General features: G+C 39.5%; 1 long non-coding RNA gene across 1 annotated transcript; it reads right to left on the bottom strand.

Annotated features, from left to right (window-relative positions):
- Positions 1-7,532: 7,532 nt before the first annotated feature.
- On the bottom strand, positions 7,533-14,194 carry LOC134082214 (uncharacterized). The gene is made up of 3 exons (XR_009939601.1): positions 14,056-14,194; positions 9,034-9,144; positions 7,533-7,929 (listed from the first exon to the last, which is right to left on the bottom strand). It is a non-coding gene; the product is annotated as an uncharacterized LOC134082214 (long non-coding RNA).
- Positions 14,195-14,903: the final 709 nt, after the last annotated feature.

Here is a 14,903-nt window from a genome sequence, read left to right as displayed (position 1 = left end):
ACACACACACACACACACACACACATTCTAGCACTCAATGCAATAAAACATGGTATTTTCCCAAGAAACTTAACTTTAGTGAATATAAAATTTTGCCTATAATAATAAGTAGATCATTTAAGAATAGCGCATTCGAATTTCGTTAATTTTCTACAAGACCAAATAGCACATTTTTCCAGAATAGTTAAACATTTTCTTCAATGTTATTCACAATAAAAAGACATATAGATTACGCCAGAACTCTTTTACAATGGGGCATTCCCAGAACAGCTACCACAGTTTCATGAGATCTTCCACAAAAGCTGCAATTCACATCTATATCTTTCGTGAATCTTTTTTGTATATGCTTTAGTTGGGTAAACTCTCTGAATTATCTTGGACACTTCTTTCACCTTGTTTGTCATTAGGTAGCGATTAGGAAGGAGCCAGACTTTCTTCCACACAATATTACTACAAAATTAGACCAGAAGGCAATTACATACGGTAGCGAGGTAACATCTCTCTGAAGAAGAGCTCTTATAGGCTATCTGTTACCATGGGTCTTAGAAAAACATATTTTAACTATGGATGTACATGACGGAGATAACAAGGACATTTGTAAAGGATCTGCTCTCTGTTGTGCTTTAAAAAGCATACAGACTCCAGAAGGTATGGCACCAAAAACTTTGGCATAGTCCCCAGGTGTTACAGGGATACCATATTCTGACTAAAAGTCTTCATAAGAAAAGAGGATACCTTCCCTAGCTAACAACTGATCTACCCTATCCTTTGGATAGATTAAACCTGGGAGAGGTGCCACTCGCCAACTTAATCGAGCAGAAGGTTTTGATTGCAGGTAAAAAAGTTGCCAAAACCACATTTCTGAAGGTTTTGGCAACCGAAAGTCTAGGAAGATAATATACGTTATCTTCAATCAGATTGGGGTAATAATGTTTAGGACTAATCTAATGTTGTTGCATGTGTCTGTTTGGCATGAACCCAGATTGTGTTTCCTCAATAATTGAATTAAATACATTTTTGAGCCTCCTATATTAGAGCAAATATTTTATAATCATTATTGAGTAAACAAATCGGTCGCCAATTTTCAATGCACAAACAGTCTCTTTTGGGCTTTAAAATTAAGGTGATTAGACCTTGAGTCATACTAATAGGGAGATGTTCTTTTTTAATGCATTCTACAAGAACCTCATACAAAAAGGGAGCCAGTTCCAACGAGGAGTGAAGGAGGCCATTCACATCAGGGCACACACCCCCTCTCTGAACCGTGACCAAGGACGCCATTACCTCCCGATCTACAACAGGCTTCTGTCACATGACCACCAAGGCCCTTGGGGGTCTAATAAATTAGAAACACCTGTGGTCATGTGACACTTTCTCCATCAGTGAACAAGAGCTGCAGTGGCAGCACAAAAGCTTTGACTTGGCTTTTTAAGTTTTGTAGTGAGTACTGTTAATAAAACTTTTTTTTATGTTAGCGAGCCAGTTCATCACTAAATTCCTTGTAGAATTCAGAAACAAGCCCATCTGTTCCTGGTGATTTATTGTTCTTCGGGAGAGTGATCACCGTTTTAATCTTCTCTAAACTCTACATACTATAATCTGTTAGGGGGTTCAAATGTATCCGCTGACTCTTGGCAAAAATCGGATGTATAGAGTTTTATAAAAAATTGCTGCTGTAGCTGGCGATCGGTAATAGTCCCATTAATGTTAAGTTTATTGGGTCATTCCACGTCAAATCAACCAGAGCGCACGCTCTGTCTGTTGTGCATGTCATGGAGCGTAGTCTCCAGCTGATCAAGCTCTTCTGCTGTATGATAATAGAGAGCCGAAGTCCCGCCCCTTCCGTTTGCCTCCATGGGACCTATCTTTGGATTTTTTTTTAATGGCAGTCAATGGAGAAAAATAAATTATGTTCTGGTCCCGATCGTCTTGTGCCTTGAATTACCCATATGATGTTTGTCAATTTTAATGACAATTTTTCATGTAAAGACATTTGAAAAGTATGTCGTAACTAGTGAATTAGCCTACAACAATGTAAAAGATCGTGTTTCCAACGACTACAAACACATCAGTCGCGTTAGTGACGTTAGACCAATTCACAGCCACGGGCGACAGCAACAGGTCTTATTTGAGCTTCCCCCTTGCCGATGAAAATATCATGAGTCAGAGGATTAAACACATCAGATAAGTTGTATTTCATTCATAGACTGTACAAACACTACTGTTAAGTGACTTAGCTGGCAGCAAGATGTAAACGTTAACTAGCATAATAGCTAACTAACTAGCCAGCCTCTTGTTTGCTAGTTGGTGACGTGCATCGTTTGAGACGAGACATGTAGTCCACTGAAGGGATTCGCACAAAACTTACATAACTTTTAAAGTCTAACGAAAAACAGAACTTTATTCATGTGAAAAATTATCTTTTAAATTCCCACACATCATATGTGAAATGCACGGTCCAACTCGAACGGGACCAAAAAATAATTGTTATCTCTCCATTGACTCCCGTGCATTAAAAATCGTAAAATAGGTCCCATAGACCGGAAGTAGAAGGGCGGGACTTCGGCTCTCTATGCTGTAGAGTGGATGACAGTCATTGTCCAGGATGCTGTGTAGCCTGTTCAGGGTCCTTTTGTCTCCACTCCAGATCAGCTCCCACAATAGAGCCAGCCTTCCTTACCAGAAAGCATTCTATCAAGGATGCGCTCTTGACTTTTAGAAACACCGGTTGCCTCTGCTTTGCATAAAGGGGGATTTTGACCCCCCCCCCCCCCCCCCCTCTTGCGATTCGGGTTCCAGGAAGTGGCTTCTCATGAACTATCTTGCTCCACCCTTAATGATCTTTGGTGCAGCATTACGGATGCTACGTTCCATCATCTAAATCAGTTCTGAAACGGTGGTTCGGGAACGGTGGTACGCTGACTCTCTGTTGTGGTAGCCTACTCTGGCCGGAGTCTCCAAGATGTTTTGTTTCATGAGGACAAAATAATCACTTCAAATAATATACATAATTAAAAATCTCTTGGTCCTGACCATGTAAGTGCTGCAGCGGGCTCCCTTGGGCCCCCCTTGGCTCGATATCACCTGCCGCGATAGCCGTAGCGGGGTAGTTACGTCCCGGTCGGGGGCCTCTCTAGAGCCCGGCTCCTGTCACCTCATAAGCCGCTGCTATAGCCTCCACCATCCAATGGGAGAGCCTCTGTTTAGAGAGGGGCTTCCCTCTCGCTTGTGCACCAAAACAGACAAACAGCTGTTCAGTCTCATGCAGCGTGCTCGTCCTCTCCGTGTAGGCTCTCAGCGCCCTGACCTGACACAGGCTACAAAGCCACGGTTCTTCCAGGACCTGCAGGACGGCGTATGCCTTTGCTGCCTGGACCGCCGTAACCCGACAAGGCTTAGAAGGCAGTGCTAGTGGTCCTCCACCTCTGGAAGATGGGTCAAGCCCTGGTCGTTTTCCGCAAATTTCTTGCAGTCCTGGTAGGTCCAATGCACAAGTGGTCCATTTTGATGTTGATGTCATGATGTATGGTATGTATGGAGAACCAGCAATGAGATCCGTGTCGGGACCAAGGGGTCATCAGTTGGAAAGGACAGATAGATCTGTGTGTCATCTGCATAGCAGTGGTATGAGAAGCCATGCGAACGGATGATCTGTCCCAAAAAGCAAAGAGAAGCAGGCCCAGCACTGAGCCCTGGGGGACCCCTTTGGTGAGACAGTGAGGTGCAGACAGTCCAAGGCAAGATACGTTAAATGAGCATCCTGTGAGGTAGGATTCAAACCAGAGAGCAGAGCCAGAGATGCCCCATGTTTGAGAGTATAGAGAAGGATGTGGTGATTAACCGTGTCAAAGGCAGCTGATCAGTCAGAATGGATCAGAATGGATACTGATGACCGAGTGGTCACCCTGTATTTCTTTCAGGCTGTTACAGCAGAGCTGTTTGGCTGCTTTTAAACCCAGATTGATTTGGATCCAAGATTGTACGGACGGTTGCCATTTCTTCCTCAGTTCAACATCAGTTGTGTTAAATATGACTTTTTTTCTACATCCTTTTGATGTTTATTATTACACAAATAAAAGTTTCTGTCTCTGAAACAGAGCACATTATGTCTAGTCTGGTTATCACCATACTAAGCTCAATCTTTTAAGATTGAATATTAGTCTGGGGAGTCTGCGCTTTATTTCTACTGCACAAGAGGCGTGATCAATGGGCATAGTTCAAATGACTCTGGCCCCATTCTCACATACACGGGTATCTTGAAAAAAAGGAGACTCTTCCCTTCGTTTCACGTATGAATGTGAACTGAGAAAAAGGAAGAAAAACAGTTTTAGGCAAGCAACGCGCCTTCTAGGCAGCTAACGTCACAGTATGTGGCAGTACTTGCATCAGCGCAAAAAGTGCGACCAATGTTTACATTTTCATTTGCCCGTGGTGATCATGGATGCATTCAGAGAGGCAATCGCAAAATGTAGTGTAATGTTGGTGCCTGCCAACCCTTTTCATTTTTTTGCATTTGCAAATACAGTTGAAATGAAACAAGGAAGTGATTTGTTGATGTTGTTGCTATTTTCGGGATTCTGATTGGCTAACGTGGGCTCGAACTTCTAGTTACACCACTACCTACAGGTTTGGCATGCTCTTGACGGCATATACATTTGTGTCAACGAAAACTTTTCGGAAAACTGACAAGTGTGCACAATGTTATTTTTGAAAATAGAGGGAAGGAAATATTTGTTTATCAAAATACCCGTTTGTGTGAACGTAGCCTCCGTGCACTTGGATAGTCACTCCACCAATCAGACCAACAATCTGGCTGTGCCTGGAGGATAAGCCAGTTTGTGATTGGACCCAGCAAACGTGGACAGGAAGCAGGAGAGATAAATATGCAGGTTTCCAGCCCGAGCTGCAGAGTGAAATCAGATCAGGCTGGATTTACCCAGCCTACATTATGTCATCTTTTGATGTGAAAATCAACATAGAATCTTGCATCCCTTCAAGGTCTGAACTATCTGCCAGCTCCTCAGTCTAATGGAATGTCAATGCAAAGTGATTTTATGTGCTGTTGCTTTAGGTCCTCTTTGTGCTGCATGTTTTGGCTGCATAAAGCCAACCGATTTTTACTAACAAATCACTTTTTTTTTTTTACACAAGGACAGACAAAAGTTTGTCACTACCGAACATTTGAAGTCACGACCGAAACACATAATATTCTGGAAAAATAAAATATGTTTTGTAAAATTTCATTTAAAAATAATGAACCCTTGAATTTGAAATTTGTATCAGAACGGCATTTACAGAGAAATATTGCTTTCAAAATGCATTCAATTTGATCAACCACCCTTATGATTTTGTTCAAATGCTATTTCTAATCAATATAACCATGACACTGTCTTTAAAAAAAATGTATAAATACTGTATATTTAGAAGTTAATGTAAAGAAAATCAGAATAGGCTATTAAAAACTAATTTTTATATCAAATGTTGTTGTGTTTCGGTAGTGACAGATTTTGGGAGAGAGAAAACATTTTGAAACACAAAAGGAAATAGTGTCCAATCAGTAGAATAGTGTTCCTTAGATGGGTAACACTTTATAATAACTACACACAATTCATCATCTATTAAGCATTTGTTAACTATTAGTTAATGGTTTGTTCATCATTAGTAATTAATTGTTCATGCATAATTTATCATTACTTAAGCATTTGTTCACGAAGTTATGATTGGTTTGTTCATAGTGAATAAGCCTATTTCTAAAATATGTATAAATTGTTGCTAATACTTAATATAACATGCAATAACATTTTGTTAATGAAATACTATTCATTATTTAACAGTTGTTACATATGCACTAATGATTAGTAAGGATGTGAATACATGTTTTATAAACCACTTACTATAATGCATGATTAACTCATGAGTTATAAATGGTTAGTTAATGATTTTTGTAAGCTCATCTAAAGTGAGGACTTTTTATGCCTTGCTACACATTTGCAAATAAGTTGTAAATACTACGTTCACATTCATTCATTAAGCTGACAATTTTATCCAGAGCGACATACACAATAATGTCAATTAAATTAAACACAACCGCAGAAGCTGGGATTCAAACCCCCAACTGAGCAGGTGACAGAATGATAGCTCTGCTCCTTAACCACTACACTACCTCTGCTACTATTCTGAAAATTGATGGGATCTACTTTTAGTTGTTTTCAGAGGACTACTTTTCTGTTATGTGTATGACTACATTTGATGGAGCACTAAGCAGCGCATTGATACAATAGTTAGAGAGTTAAAGCATACAAGTAAATAATTGACTGACGTATACTGAAGTGAAGTTAACCAAATAAAAACATTGTCACTTTACTCTGGTGTTTATTGATTGTTTGTTGTGAAGTGAAGAACATAACATCTGCTCAGTTAAAAACACATAAAACTATGCAAGAGGGTCTTCTACTATACACTGTTAAGCATGTTATTAAATGCTGTGTTCTTATTTGTTCATAGCCACAATAGCCATGGGTAGGGGTAGTGTAGTGGATAAGGCATTGGGCTAGCATGCTGTAAGCCTAAGAATTGGGGGTTCAATCCCTGTGTGCCACCATTGTGGCCTTGCTCTTTAATTTCATTGATAGTGTAAGTCTCTTTGGATGAAAGTGTCTGCTAAATGAATAAATGCAACTGTAACCTTTATAACTCATTTGTAAATATGTAGCAAGGCATATACAGTCCTCACTTTAGATGAGCTCAGAAAAATCATTAACTAACCACTTGTAACTCCTTAGTTAATCATGAATTACAGCATGAGAATTAACATAGGAGTAATACTTAACAAATGATGATCAAAGCATTTACTAATAGTTTGTTACTGGTTCATAATAGGGAGATGATTTCATTTATAAATGGTTGTTTCATTATTTATAAGGTATAAACCATGTATTTACAAACATTTGTTTTATTTACTATGAACAAACCATTCATAACTTTGTGAACAAATGCTTTACTGATGATGAATTATGCATGAACAATAAATTACTAATGATGAACAAACCATTAACTAATAAGTAACAAATGCTTAATAAATTATGAATTGTGTGTAGTTATTATAAAGTGTTACCCTTAGATGTTCTACTTCTACTACTGTATGTTTATGACTACAAAACTTGAAAAAAAAAACACATGAATGAGCACATATTTTTGAAGGAAAAAAATCAACTCAAGAAATTACACAATGTAGCTATCGGTCAGGCTCTACTAATCACACACTGCAGTGCACACTCTAGACACAGGAGGAACTTGTTCTTGCAGCTAGCGGAATTTTTTTTAAGGATGTGCTCTAGTAGCCTTATGAACTCAGTGAGGACTATAAAGAGCAGACTGAGAAACTGGATGTTTTTTTGTTTCAAAATTATTTTCAAATACTGAACATTCCACATCAAATCATATTTCTTATATTACAGTCATTAAATTACAACCAATTAATTTCAAGACAGAACACACAGTATAGTGTATAGTCCATTAGATAGGAATATGTTTTTGTCTTCTTCAAAATACCAATGAAACCAAAAATGTGGTGCTGCCGAATGTTGCTTAATGCATTGACATGTTTTACAGATTAATCCCAAGGTCTTACTGTTCATTAACGCAAGCAGGGATCTTCATGATAGTATTCACCATCATTCATAATGGTAATGGTGATGTGGCAGTCTCATACTTATAATTACTATCATTGTAGGTTGTCAGCGTAAGAGGAGAGTCCATAATGTGAAGAGTCCAGCAGTGATGGCTGCACCAGCACCCATGCCAAGGAGGATGGTCCTCCAATAGAGCCACTGATCCTGCTTTTTCTCTGCCTCTATCATCCTCTGTTTCATCTCTTGAATCTTCTGCACTGTTCCAGCTTTTCTTTGCTCTCTGTGCCTCTTCCGAAGACTGCAAAGCACACCAGAGGATCATTAGTTAACGTTCAATTTCCATGAGGCTAGAGGTCAACTCATTTTCCAGACAACATGACAGATTATGATAACATTTTGTCCTAAAATGTCTAGTTCAGCCATTGGCAAGTCATGAGTTCATATGTTTGTGCCCAAGTGACGACACTTACATCCATGCCTTTCTTATACATCACTCCTTAAACCCTCCTACCAGTCCGAATAAATGAAAAACAGGCTGATGAAGAATACCGGAGAAGCACAGAAGTTTTTAAGACTTAATTTTTTAATGCAATGCACAGCAAAAGACTTGTTCACTATCTCGTCAGTTGAGTTTGAACATTGCGCACAGTTCCCGCATTTGAAAAAAAAACCTTGGGGTGGATCAGGGATCCAAGTGGGCTTAGTTGGTGGCGGAATCATGTTTGAGCGGTCCAAGCGGTCAGGAATACAGCGAGCGCGTCTAAAAGTGAACCTGGGCAGTTCTGAGCAGAACTGGTTTAATGATTGGTCAGTTTGCCGCACGTGCCAGCTCCCTCTGCAGCTTTAGTGTCTATAGATTTACACTCCTCAATTGGTCAGTCTGCTGCATTTTGCGCCCATAGACATGAACTCCGCCTTAACAATCTTTGACGCCACTCTGTAGACTTTCTCATTACTGTTGGTGATCACACCCACAATGGTGGTATGGTATCATCAGCGAACCTAATGATGGCATATTGGTGCCTATGTCTGACTAGTACATCAAGCTCACAACACTACCCTGCAAAATACCAGTGTTGTTGAGGTGGTGTTACTTTCCATTTGCATGTACTGTTGGTGTCTATTAGTGAGGAAATCCATTATCAGAGCATGACACATGTTTCAGCATACAGCATGTAATGTGAGGGTAGCATTTTTTTTTTGCCTTACATTTTGCAAAAGTTAGTAAGAAACAGGCCCCTCCTTGTGCTCTCTTTTGTGCCGAAGCTTCTGTATGTCTAGGGGTGATGTAGCCTATGATATGTTACATGTACATGACATGCTGTATTTGACAGCCACCTATATGAAGCACATTCCACAAAAACGTTCTCTCTGCCCCATCTGACAACTTCACATCACTCACATTCCTCCATCTTGTTCAGCTGCTGGATCGCCATCTAGTGAATCCATCTCATGGATTCAGGGTTGAGGAGATATCAGCTGCTGACTGTTACTACAACTGTTGCAACGGCCTCTGCAAAAATAACAAAAGCAAACAATGACATGGTTACATGTAGGCTACTTATCCAGAGAAAGACTCAAGGAACCGTGTTATAAAGTCTGTTCCAATATGTTGATATACTGGATTTTTGATTTCCATGAGCTGCAGCCGTAAATATCAAGATTAAAACACAAAAGACTTTAAATATTTAATGTTATGTGTAATGATTGAATCTAGAATACATGAGGGTTTCATAAATAAATAAAATAAATTATGGGGAAAAAAATAAACTTTTCCATGACATTATCATTTCCTTCAGCTCTTTTAAAAAATCGTAGCTGGTCATATTAGGCCTACTTTCTAGACAGACACGATGAGTGGGGATATCACATAGCCTTGAAATTAACATTTTCTACACTTGGAGCTGCTGATGATTACATCCCATCCCATTTTAAAACCGTATAACCTGTTGAGGAAAGGGAGCAAATGAATTAAAGACCGTAGTGTAGGTTAACAACTACTTTTGATTAATGGGTACATAAAACACTCAAAATATATGCACCATTTAAAAAAAGTTTTTGTCGTTTTTGGTATTTGATGGAATTTTACCGCAATTCAGTTGATGATGACAGGTTGGGGACATGTTGAGCCTGCGCTTGTTATTTTGAATGTATTCTATGGAAATCTACATAAAGTTTGTATATTTAGACTTCGAATTTCGTCACATGATATACTATATCACAGCTATAAGAGTTTACCAAAGATAACGGTGTAGTCCGATTTCAATTTAATACATTTTCCTGAATTTGGGGAGGTCTCGTTATGGAGGCTATGTTTTCCATCTATTATAGGAAAAGGTTGTGTCTTACACTTTCATAAAGTTTGTATATTACACTTCAAATTTCGTTACACCATTTATATCATAGCCACCCTAAGATCGCTGGTCAGGCCGACCCCGACCAGCAAATGTGACGTGATTTAAGGCCAACGCCCACCAGAAGCGTATGCGGCGCGACGCGCCACAAAACAAAATTAGAATTCCATTGTTTTCAATGGAGCAACGCCCACTGGAAACGTCTGCCGCGCAGCAGCCGCACAGAGATAGAAAACTATTCTAAAATCCTGCACGGCAAGCCCAGACCGCCGAACACCGCTGAACGCCGCTTCTGGTGGGCGCCGGGCTTTATCTATCTATATGTCTAGGATATCTATATGAATTTATCTATTCATCTATCATCTGCACTTTTTACTGCTGAACACTGTCTTGCCCGTGTCTCTTTCTCCTCTCTCCTATCCAGCTCAACGGGGCTTGTTATGGTGGTCCCCAACGTGACGTAATAGAGTGCATTAAGGGGGGAAGAGGAATCATTGCAAACCTCAGTAAAATAGTAGCCTATACTTTTGCGTATTATATTCTGTTTTGTGACACCCAACAACATCAAATACAGTGGATAACAGTTTGAACTAGAAAACGTAATTTCGAGGAAATTACCAGTGCATGCAAAAGCAAGACATAAGATAAAATGTGAAACAAACTTTAATTTACAAACAGTTGTGGACAGAGGAAGGTGAGGGGGGGGGGGGGGGGGGGGGGCAGTGTGTTGTATGTATGTGGTTTAGGGGCAGAGGTGGAAAAGTCCAACCAACAAGCTGATTCTAATTAGTACAACTCTTCAGCCAGGCAGAGCAGCTAATTGGTGATATCACCTGTGTTTAAGTGTACAGATAGAACCAATACTTGATTGGACTTTTACTCTCTGAAGCTTGACTTTTCCACCTATGAGTGTGAGTGCGTGTGAGTGTGCGTGCGTGTGTGTGTGTGTGTGTGTGTGTGTGTGTGTGTGTGTGTGTGAGAGTGGATGTAAGTGGATGTAAGGAGCATGGCTTTCTATGATGCAGTGAAATGGGGGAGTTAGGTTAAGGTGAGAATGTTGTGGAGTGCATGGAGAAGTGTGGTATATATGAAGTGCTGCAGTCAGGTGTGTGTGTGTGTGTGTGTGTGTGGATGAGTGAATGGGTAGACAGAGAGAACTGAGCAGAGAGCATAATGCAGGTTCAATTTAACTGGCTGTCAATTAAACTTGATAGGGCCTTGAGCAACTGGCTCTTGACACAGGTGCAAATCAGCTTAATCAGCATGTGATGTCACAGCAGTGCAGTGCGATAGACCTCTGAAGTTCGCCTACAAAAAAGCTTGCCATAGGCAGTTGGCTTCAATTAACTCCCGGATCTCCTTATATGGGTTTGGATCCTTTTTAGGCGAACTTCAGAGGTCTATGAAAAGTCAATGGGGAAAAATATTTTGCTAATATCTCAAAAAGTATCAAGTTTACAGAACTGAAATATACATAGACTTAGTCTTATGTTCAAGACCTACGTAATAAAGTTTCTACGTTAAACGGTTGAAGCTGAATTTGACCTGGTTAGGAGAATAACTAGAAATGCAATTCCAAGGAATTACCAGTGCATGAAAATGCAAAAATAGATAGATAATGTAGATATGGTTACTAAGGTGTAGCTAGGGTAAACATGGTGGTTGCATAGTTTACAGAGAGTTGATAGTGTGAAGGTAGACAGTTTAAAGCTGAAACATTCCAGTTCTAACTTAACTAATGATGTCTATTCATGTTAAAATGTTGATTAGCTAACTTAGCCAATGATTTCTAGCAATTATGCTAAAAATGCTAACTATGCTAGCAATGCTAACTTTACTAACAATGCTAACCCGGTTGATTACTGCTAGAAATCATCGGTTAAGTTAGGTAATGCTAAAAATGCTAACTATGCTAACAATGCTAAATATGCTAACACTGCTAACCAGGTTGATTAGCTAACTTAGCTAACCATTTCTAACAGCTATGTTAAAAATGCTAACTATGCTAACAATGCTAACTATGCTAACTTGCTAATGAGGACTTTTATTTTGAAATATTTGTTGATAGGGTATCCATGGTGGCCACTATCAGGAATAAAGAAGTTACTGCAGTATAATCATGTTGGTTGATATGGAAACGGTCATAAACGCTTAATTTTAATAGTTGCTATGTTGGTTGTTAGGTAGCCTATATGGAGGTTTCATGTAGTTGACTGGAGGCATAGTTGATGATAACTGACAGTTGGAATGGTTGAACAGTTAAATAGTTGAGTAGTTACTATGGTTAAATGATTTAATAGTGTATTATTGCAGTGAGGACTTTTATTATGAAACAGTTGTGGACAGAGGAAGTAGTGAAACAGGATCTGTAGTCTTAATGAGATTGTATGCTTAAAGCCTGAGACAGAAGGTGCCTCTCATATAGCGTTTACGCGTCCTCCCTCGCTCCTCGATCCTCACTGATCTACATAAAGAATGATGGAGCGGCAACAATGGGATAATCTAGCCCTTCTTCTATCTTTCTTTATGTAGATCATTGAGGATCGAGGAGCGAGGGAGGACATATAAACGCTGCTTGAGAGGCACCCACAGTAAATACTTTAAAAGTTGTATGTAGATAGTCTAATTAATGTTGATAGACAGAATGTTTAATGGATGTTGATTGGCAGATTGTTTAATAGATATTGATTGACAGTTTAATGGGTGGATGAGTGAATGGTCTGAAGAAGATAAATGAATAGAAGGTTGGATGGAATGTGCCTTATATTCTTGTTAAGAGAGACACTGATACAGCTCTCTGAGAGTAGTTGATACAGGTGTAATCAATTTAACTGGCTAGTCTTAAGAGAGCCATAGTGTGTGCTTAAAGCCTGAGACAGAGTAGATTGTTTAAAAGTTTAATGTAGATTGTCTAATTGATGTTGATAGGCAGACTGTTTAGAATGGGTGGATGAGTGAATGGTCTGAAGAAGATGAATGGATAGAAAGTTGGATGGAATTAGGAAGACTTATGTTGATACAGGGGAACAGAAAATGTAGTCTCAAGAGAGCCAGTGTATGTTTAAAGCCTGAGAGAGAGAGAGAGCTGCTGCACCTGGACTGGCCACCTGGCGTAACATTCTAATTGCTGCCGTGATGTCATAATGAGCAATGTTAAGTCTATGGGGAAATTTTTAATAGTTTTTAATTCATAGTTTAAAAAGTATAAAAGTTACAAAGTTGAAAAATATATTCCACAGGTCCCTAAGTAAGACCTACGTAGCAAAGTTTGAATCAAGTTTCTACGTTAAACGGTTCAAGCTGAATTGCGAGTGTTAGAAGAAGTGGAATAAGAAACCTAGGAAGAACAATATAGTGCATTTTCATGCACTATAATAATAAGAAGAAGCCTAGGGAGAACAGAACAGTGCATTTGCATGCACTGTAATGAGTAGCCTAGTACCAACAAGCTAATAATGCAAATTTGTTGGAAAATTAACCTGCACTACGGCCTTTAAGGGGATTTTTTAAAAGTAATTGATTTATTCACTCCCAAAACAAATGGTGGCGGTATTGCACCAACTAGCCAACCAACTGAACCAACAGAAGAGGAATGAAGACGAGCATAACACAAAGGTTCCGTGGAACTTCCGTGGAACTACGCACACAGACGATACGTTCGGACAGAATGCCTAGCCTAGTCTATTTCTTTTATTGTCTAGCAGCTAGATCTATTACATGGGGGAAAGCCTAATTCCTGGTGGTTATCCACTGAATTAGCCTACTATGTAACGATCATTTCCAGAAAGGTTTTCGAAAGGAGCGAACAAACATGCTGCAACCGTCTGCTCTACGTTAGGCTAGTTCTAGTCTATGGGCTACCCTAACGCTGTGTTTCTGTTTACGCTCTCGATTCATTTGGGGTCAACTACATTTTCAGGCAGAGTTTTAAATAAGTTAACGTTATGATCACACTACATGTAGCTACGTTATGTACACTAACTGTGCTGCTAACCTTTAGGCTAGCCTATGCTGTCTATAAGATGACAGACCTAGTTCAGGTTGTTGTAGGCCGGTTTTTGCCAACTTACGGGTGAATTTGTAATCTTTTCTTCCATATGGTTTGCACTGGCAATCATCAGTCCTCGGTTTGTCTTTTCCTTAACATAGGCATAGCCACCTCAACGATGCTACAAACAGACATAGACGGTAAACCAGCAAACAGAGAGGCAAATAAAATTTCAATATGGCTACTGTCTATCAACTTTCAAAATAAAAGTCCAACGTTATTCAGCAGGCCTAAAGAAACAGGCTTTTTCCACAGAACAGATATGTCTATACTTAAGAGATACGCTAAATCTACATTTGAAAAGAGACATACATAATACATTAAGAAACACCTATAGCCTACCTACCTGTTAAATAATAAATAAATACATTTAAGCCTAGCCTACCTACCATTTGAAGTGTAACATTATTCTGAGCATTCCAAAGGTGATAAGCATTTAAAACCAGGGGGCACTATGGATATGATAAGGCGTGCCTATAGCCTACTGAAATGTAGCCTACTGTAGGCTACATCAAATGAAAAGTTGTTTTCATTTGCATAGTTTTCCACCAACTAAAGCCCCTCAAAACGCTGCATGAAAATATCGTATTCTATCCAATATGGTTGGTTTTCTATAGGAGTCAGCCACAACCAAGTGAACTTTGTCAGACATGATTTGACTGTAGGCCTACACCTGCATTCAGTAGGGGATGGGACATGACATTAGTTTGAAGGGAAATTTAATGGGGGCAAGAGTGACACCAGATATGGAGGTCATCACGCTATACGTCCTCTCTCCTCGGTCCTCGGCAGCTTGTGCCCCGAAAAATCGTTCAAAGCTCGGTGTCATCGAGGATGTGTCACTTGGAGAAAGAGTTAAGTCTTTGAGAG

This window comes from Sardina pilchardus, chromosome 6 (genome assembly GCF_963854185.1).
Source record: "Sardina pilchardus chromosome 6, fSarPil1.1, whole genome shotgun sequence".
In the NCBI taxonomy this organism is placed as follows: domain Eukaryota; kingdom Metazoa; phylum Chordata; class Actinopteri; order Clupeiformes; family Clupeidae; genus Sardina; species Sardina pilchardus.
The sequence above is the reverse complement of the archived record's forward strand: the minus strand, read 5'-3'. Positions and strand labels throughout refer to the sequence as shown.